We start from the raw sequence: 7,030 nt of genomic DNA, 5'->3' as shown, positions 1-7,030 counted from the left end.
GAAAGTTCATATGAATAAAGGAAGCATCCTCAGATGTTCCAGAAAGCTCACCTTAGCTCATTTTATTATAGAATTTCCAAAGATCAACCTTTCTGAGATGCTGCACATTCATTATTATTATTTTATACCCAGATAAATAATCTTAGATAATATTAAGGCTCTGAACAGTATATATTTTCTAAAAATCTGAATTTAAAATAAAACAAACAAACAAACAAACAAAAAAAACAACTGAAGAATAGCTTTAAAATGCTTTAACCTCCGTTTATTTATGGCTCAGTACTGTTCAGGGCTGCTAATAGCCATTATAAAGCAACAATGCCATGCATTTATTGATGTGCAGATTATTACTTCTAGTTTTTCTTATTAGTCCCTATATCACAAATGAGTAAATCACAGCCAGCCAAACCAAGGTTAAATTCAAAAGACACCTTTTAACAAGATCCTGAAAAAAATTAAAAATAACCTTCCATCTATGGAAAAGAGTTGTTAATTCATTGAATTTTGTGGATTCCATGAACTGATAAGCTCTGCAGCTCAGGCAACTCTGAAATTAAATTAGGTTTCAGAAATGAATATTTCATCTTTAAGATACTGTTGCTTGGAGACCTGGGAAAGGAAGGGTGATTTAACACAAAGACATGGGAGTTAGTTACAACAGGCATCGTTTTCCACTCTAACAGGCTCTGGAACATACCATAAAATGCCCAGAACAAAACACTATGTCACAAATATAAGAGAACGTATGTTGCATATTTATCTGAAAGTTTCCTTTGTAGACTGCCTACTATCAGCTCAAATGGTTCATTTTAACACTATTTAAATTATAATAATTATTATATATACAGCATAAAGGCACAAGTGCAGAAGTTGTTCAAGTCAAACTTCAGTTAACTCTTAGTGAAATCTCTCTCCAGACAGAAGTTTTCTAACCTTTCCTGATCCTACCATTCCTTTCAACACTAATTTTAGGGCATCTCCCATTGTTTCCAGAGCTCCTATTAAAGGACGATGGCATTCCTACATGTTCACTATACACACACATTACCATCTTTCAACCTTCATTTCCCCAAAATGCATTGCAATTAAAGAACAAGGGTGCAAGTTCATGGCCTATAAGCATGTCAGGAACAAAAGGAAAATCTTCTGGTGAGCCAGATGGGGGGGCAGGGGAATTCTGGCATTGTCCAATACCCTGGAAAACAAATGTGTGGAGTATCCCGCATTTGTTACAAGCCCTAGACTTGGGTCTTCTCCTAAGTGACCGTTACAATGCAGTTTAAATTTTATTTCCACTCAGCAGGATGCAATAGCTAATTTTAAGCAAAACCAGGCAGACGCACATACTCTCCTGCAAGTAATTCATGTTCTCTGTATAACATCGAGGGTAACCACCTTTAAAAAAAAAAAAAAAAAGAGGGGAGCAAAGAAGAGACTGAAAGAATTACTGTTCTCTGCTGTACATCTGAACATTAGGGGAGGAGGTGGATAAGTTATCTATTCACAAAGTGAATGTCATCTTACAGACTGGGTTTGATTATAGAATCAATCTTAGCTATCTAACTACATCATTTAAAAAAGAAATTGAAGAAGGGGGGCAGGAGGGAAAGGCAAGCACTTCTAAATTTAGAGTAGTGTGCTTCATGAGTCTTATGGAGATGGAAGTGAATGCCTGCATTAATGGGAATATGTTGTTTCCATATTGCAAATGTAGTGAACTGATCACAGAAGATAAGGCAGTCTCTTGGAATAAATGACAAACAGTAATTTTTCCTGGCAGAAGGCAACTTAATTTTTGCAAAATAAGATTTCAGCTGAAGAGGATTCAGGGACCAATACTGATGTGTGCATTTGCATGTACATTAGAAATCTCATAGTATTTTTTTCTCAATTGCTACACTGAAGTTCCTCAGGGAATATGGCCATTTTCCCAGTCTGCTATTTTCTCCCCACATTAGACTTCAATTTCAGTTCTCCCAAAATGAGTCCTAACCCCTGTGCAGTTGCAGTTGCTTGCTATATTTTATTTTCATTCTGCACCCTATACATTGGACACACTACTTACTGAAGCTTTCAGGCAGGAGAAATTTAAAATTCTTCAAGAACAGCTATAACAATTAGGGAAGGACTAAGGACAACATTAGATATGATCAATACCACTTCACACAAAGCCAAAAGGCAAGTTAAATGCAAATATGTGATTTCTAGGAAAAAGAGCCACGGCAAAAAAAGTCTCAGATCCCTATATCTTTTTTCAGATGTTTCTGCTGCCCTTCTGACACATAATACCAGAATCCAGCATTTAAATAAAAATGCAACCGATGCAGTATGTTTATAAACCATGCTAAAATAAGCATTAATATACGATACTTAAATGCCCAAATTAAGACCACGTACTGCCCATTCAACCTCCTACTAGGAAAACATAGCTGAAAACATAGCTGAGCCCAAAAGAAACCTTCTAATTACTCCTAGTTTTGCCTTAATTTGTGAATTCATAACACTTAGTAAGGCTATGTACTTATATTTGTACACACACACCTTAACTCCACACAGCCTAACCGGCATACAAATACCTAATATTTCTCTAATTCATGAGAAATGTTGCTACTAACACAGTATCGACTCAGCCCATTCTGTAGGTGTTATCTCAAAACATTAAACTATTGTGATATGCCAACAAAAGCAACTGAAGACACAATTCTGGCTTTAGACAGACTGTATTGAAACCAGCTGTCTCAGGGAGCCCAGATGGGATCTGTCAGTGCTTCATTCTTATTCTTTTCTTCTGCTGAAAACCGATAGGCAACCCCAGGCAAAAAGTGACCCCACATAACTCTACCCAGCCTCAGCTCTAATAAAGCTATTAAATTGAAGCAGTAGTTTACACTTTTATCAGTTTCAAGTATCGGGGCAAATTGCAAATCAATACACATTTTTAATAATAATCTACTAGTTAAAGCAAAAAATAAATCCTGTGGCGATTCTATTTAGTTTTTACTCTTTCTTCTTTGAATGTACTTTCTTTCCACTAATCTGAACAGAATTTCATTATAAATAGAAACCTAGGCAAGAAAGTCTATTATTGGGGCTTCTGATATTCATCTCTTTGCCATGAACCATTGAAGCCAGTAGAAATTGCTGTAAGTAGTCAGTATTCAGCCTCACTGTGATATCACCCTTGGGGATGTGCGGTAGTGTAATGGGTTACAACTCTCTTCCCTCTGATATGTCTTTATAATTGGAGATTTGACAGTGTAACTACTTCATAGTATATTTTTACTGCCATACTATACTTACTTCTAGTAGTTTGTGAATGACATACTGTTCACACTATTATGTCCATACCAACTTCAGCTCATAGACACAGTGGTTACACGGTTTTTCCTGATTTAGGCAAGTAACCTAGAATTATTATTATGTCTCTATATATACACATTCTAAATTTTACCTTGAAACTCATTGGATTACAAGTTCAAACTCAAGTCCACCAAACTCCTAGACCTAACAGCAGAGAACACGGCCCAAAAGAAATAAATAGCAATACTTTCATAGGTAGAAGAGATGAACCATATCGCAACTAGAACCAATTCTCAGAGTTAAAGTATTGTTCCCTAGATCCTTGATACTGCTTCAGTGATTCATTTCCAGAAATGCATCTATTTCAGTGCACTGTTGCTATGATAAACTAGCAAAAAGATCCCAGAGCTACGAAATGCTTTTCCCATCCACACAATTTCCTGTTCATCCTAACAACTCGACTTTGCTCTAAGAAGGCTAAATAATGTTCAACATCAGAAATTCTAGATTCATTTTTATAACCTAAAGGAGCCTTCACTGAGATACAGAAGACTTAGTTTTCAATTCCTGCTTTTTTTCACTTAGATTTCTGATTTGAAGCACAATCTGACAGTGATATAAAGCCAGATCATAACTACCCTACAGTGAGGTGCTGCTCTGCTTGTTGTTTTATCTGGACGTTGCAGGTGAACCTTGGAACATCTTTTCAAAGCCTGCAAAAGCTGCCCCTAAAAATAAACATGTATAAGTGCATCTATTAATGGTAGTGTGTCTTCCCATCCAGTTCTGTTCATTTCTTCACAAAAATTTGCAGTGGGTCTTGGTTTTCTCCTACTTCACCACTACCACCTCTTTCCAGAAGTTTGTATCGAGTTTGTATTTTCACAAAGCATACATCCCATTTCTGTCAAGACCCTGAAAGAATATTTTCAAAATGTAAAATACTGCACAATCATTATTGAAGAATGGCATTGTTTTCATCTGCTTTTGCTTACAGGATTATGGTTTCACATTGCCGAGTAATTCCTCTCAATGATACTGGAATTAATTTTATCAAAAAGCATCCTACACTGAAAAACATAGCTAGATCCAGTTTATTACTTGTTGAGACTGATTTGGCAACAGCTAATATTTCTGGCTTTTGCCCAGCAAAATACTTCCCTGGCTCAGCTCATAGGTTGGTTAAGCTTCTATCTGAATATACAATTTGAGTACACACCAAAAGGGGAATAAAGTGACAAGAAGCTGTTTTTTTTCATCTCAGTATTTTTTTCATGACTTTCCACAGAGACTTAAGTTGCCACCATTTACTCCACCCTGTTTCTAGGACTAAAAACAGGGAAAGAGGTGAATCACTTTCTCATTTTCCCATCCTGAAGTGTTTTTTATTTCACCTTAAAAAAAAAAAAAAAAAAAAAAAAGTTGCATTTAATTTATTAACCAACATCCAGTGCGACTTCCAGAACAGCAACATTTCATCAGTGAGAAACAAGGGAAATCTGAACTATCTTCACAAAAGAAAATGAAAATCTCAGAAGACCATTCCATGTTCTCATATAGTGTGATTCCACCAGGCCAAACTGTTTCTCTTTTGCACAATATTCTGAGGTTCTGGAGACACCTCACTGACTCTCTGATACGAGTCAGAGGTAAGAACAAATTAGGTTAAAGTGTGTTTCAATGAACCCTTTTACTAACACACTTCTGTTCCTGCAGATTATTTTTTAAGAAAAATGGATCAAGAATGGATTATTTATAAATATAACTGCACAAGTACATATTCCCCTCCTCCTTTCCAGGAAGGGCTGCTAGTTCATGTTAGGCTGTCATCTGATACTACCCATGCTCCTGCACCACGCTGCACTACTACACCACACAAATCCCATCCCTATCTCACCTTGTACCCATTAGATTGGTGATGTTGGGGAGTACAATGGGGAGCTGAACTGACTGCTAGGCTGGGATATCCGCCATACCTAGGAATGCTGCAGGATCACATACATCTTTTCTGAAAAGGATTTACTATTACATGCTAATTTGTTATGACCACTATTTTATCACTGCTTTTTCTCCCAACCCTACCCGGTCTTAAAAGAAAAGGATCCACCCTTTTTGGTGGCAGAGAACTGTCTGCTGCTGGCACTTTCTAGATGTTCATGGAATAGATTCCTGTCTCATACTTCAGTAAACCTCAGAAAATAAAATGAATTTATATAAACAGCTAACGTGATATAATCCAGCATGACTGATGAAACAGGGTATGCTGCCGTATAACCTACTATCTAGTCTTCTGAGATCAGCCCTGAAATGAATCTCTCTAGTCTGAAAGAAGGGGAAAATAAGAAAAAAAAAAAATCTCACAATACACTTGGATCTCTTTTCAGATTCTTTGTAAACTGGAATAATAACTACCAGGGCCCCAAAATGGTGAACAGTTATCTAAAATGAATATAAGGCAGAATATGCTGACAATACAGACAAGGAAAGTGATTTTTTGGTTGGTTGATTTGGTTTGGTTTTTGTTTTAGAGTCCGGACAAACCTGCAGTGCAAGGGCTGTGCCTCCTGTTTTGAGACCATTCAGATTTACAGTGAGGCCTAGGGTCACCTTAATTTTTAAAGGGACACAGAACATTCCCAGATGAAAAATATTTACCCTGAATAAGTCAGGCAAAGAAAAAGCAGTTTTAAAGATTGAATTGATTTCTTCTTAGACTTGTCAGCATGTGTATATTTTTCTAGTCTCCAAGAGTAGGACAATAGAAAGCAATCAACTCTGCTTCACTTCTCTCTCTACAGTGATTTTCACCTTTAGATTCTTACTAAAAGTAATATATGGTCTGCAAATAATACAAAGTTATCTACTCGTTGCTAAAAACAGTTTCTATTTTTAAATATCAAGGAAATAACTCTGTTGATCACCAGATTAATACCTTTCTACTAATCTCTGGACTATGTAGAAATTTGACAGCATTCATTTCATGAGGGTTTTGCATAATTTTTAAACAATATGATTGAGTTAAAATTAAATGACAAAGAAAAATAACTCCTCGTTGCCCTTTTTCATACATCACTGTAAGTGAAGGGAAGGGGTGAGAGAGCAACTACTGCTACAAAAAAAAAAAAAAAAAAAAAAAAGGGAGAGAAATCAAGAACTCCAGATATTTGTATTAGATATTTGTATTTTGGGTTTTACTGCAGGAGAAAAATTGAAGACAATTATCAAAATTCATGCATATTTCTGGACTATATTAATACAATCGTTAGTGAGCACCTATTAAGATTGATTTGATATTGTTAATGTAGGGCTTAAAAAGCAGAGGCCACCCTGTGACACTAGCAAAATTGTTGGTTTTTCACAGGCAGTAAGCTGACAAACTTGATTCAGTGTCTGTGAGAAGCATATATGAGAGCAGAGCACTAAAGCTTATTTCTGTCCCATATGACATTTTGTTGTATTTTTCCTGGTTATGGACCTACACTTCTGTTCCTTCTTTTTCCCTCAACACCTATCCTGATAACAGAGCAAGCCCAGTAGATTTACATATCTGCTTTGAGGAACCCACATGTTTAAGTTCAAACTTCCCTTTTCCTTCAGTTGACTTTTGGATTCAGTATTTTGAATCACGGCTGTGTGAAGCCAAACAGAATTAAAGCCCTAGTTAGGCTCATTGCAATGGGATGCACTGTTAAAGTTCATCTATACTTGCAAAATAATAGAACTACTCATC

Source organism: Aythya ferina, assembly GCF_964211825.1.
Source record: "Aythya ferina genome assembly, chromosome: 12".
In the NCBI taxonomy this organism is placed as follows: Eukaryota; Metazoa; Chordata; class Aves; order Anseriformes; family Anatidae; genus Aythya; species Aythya ferina.
The sequence above is the reverse complement of the archived record's forward strand: the minus strand, read 5'-3'. Positions refer to the sequence as shown.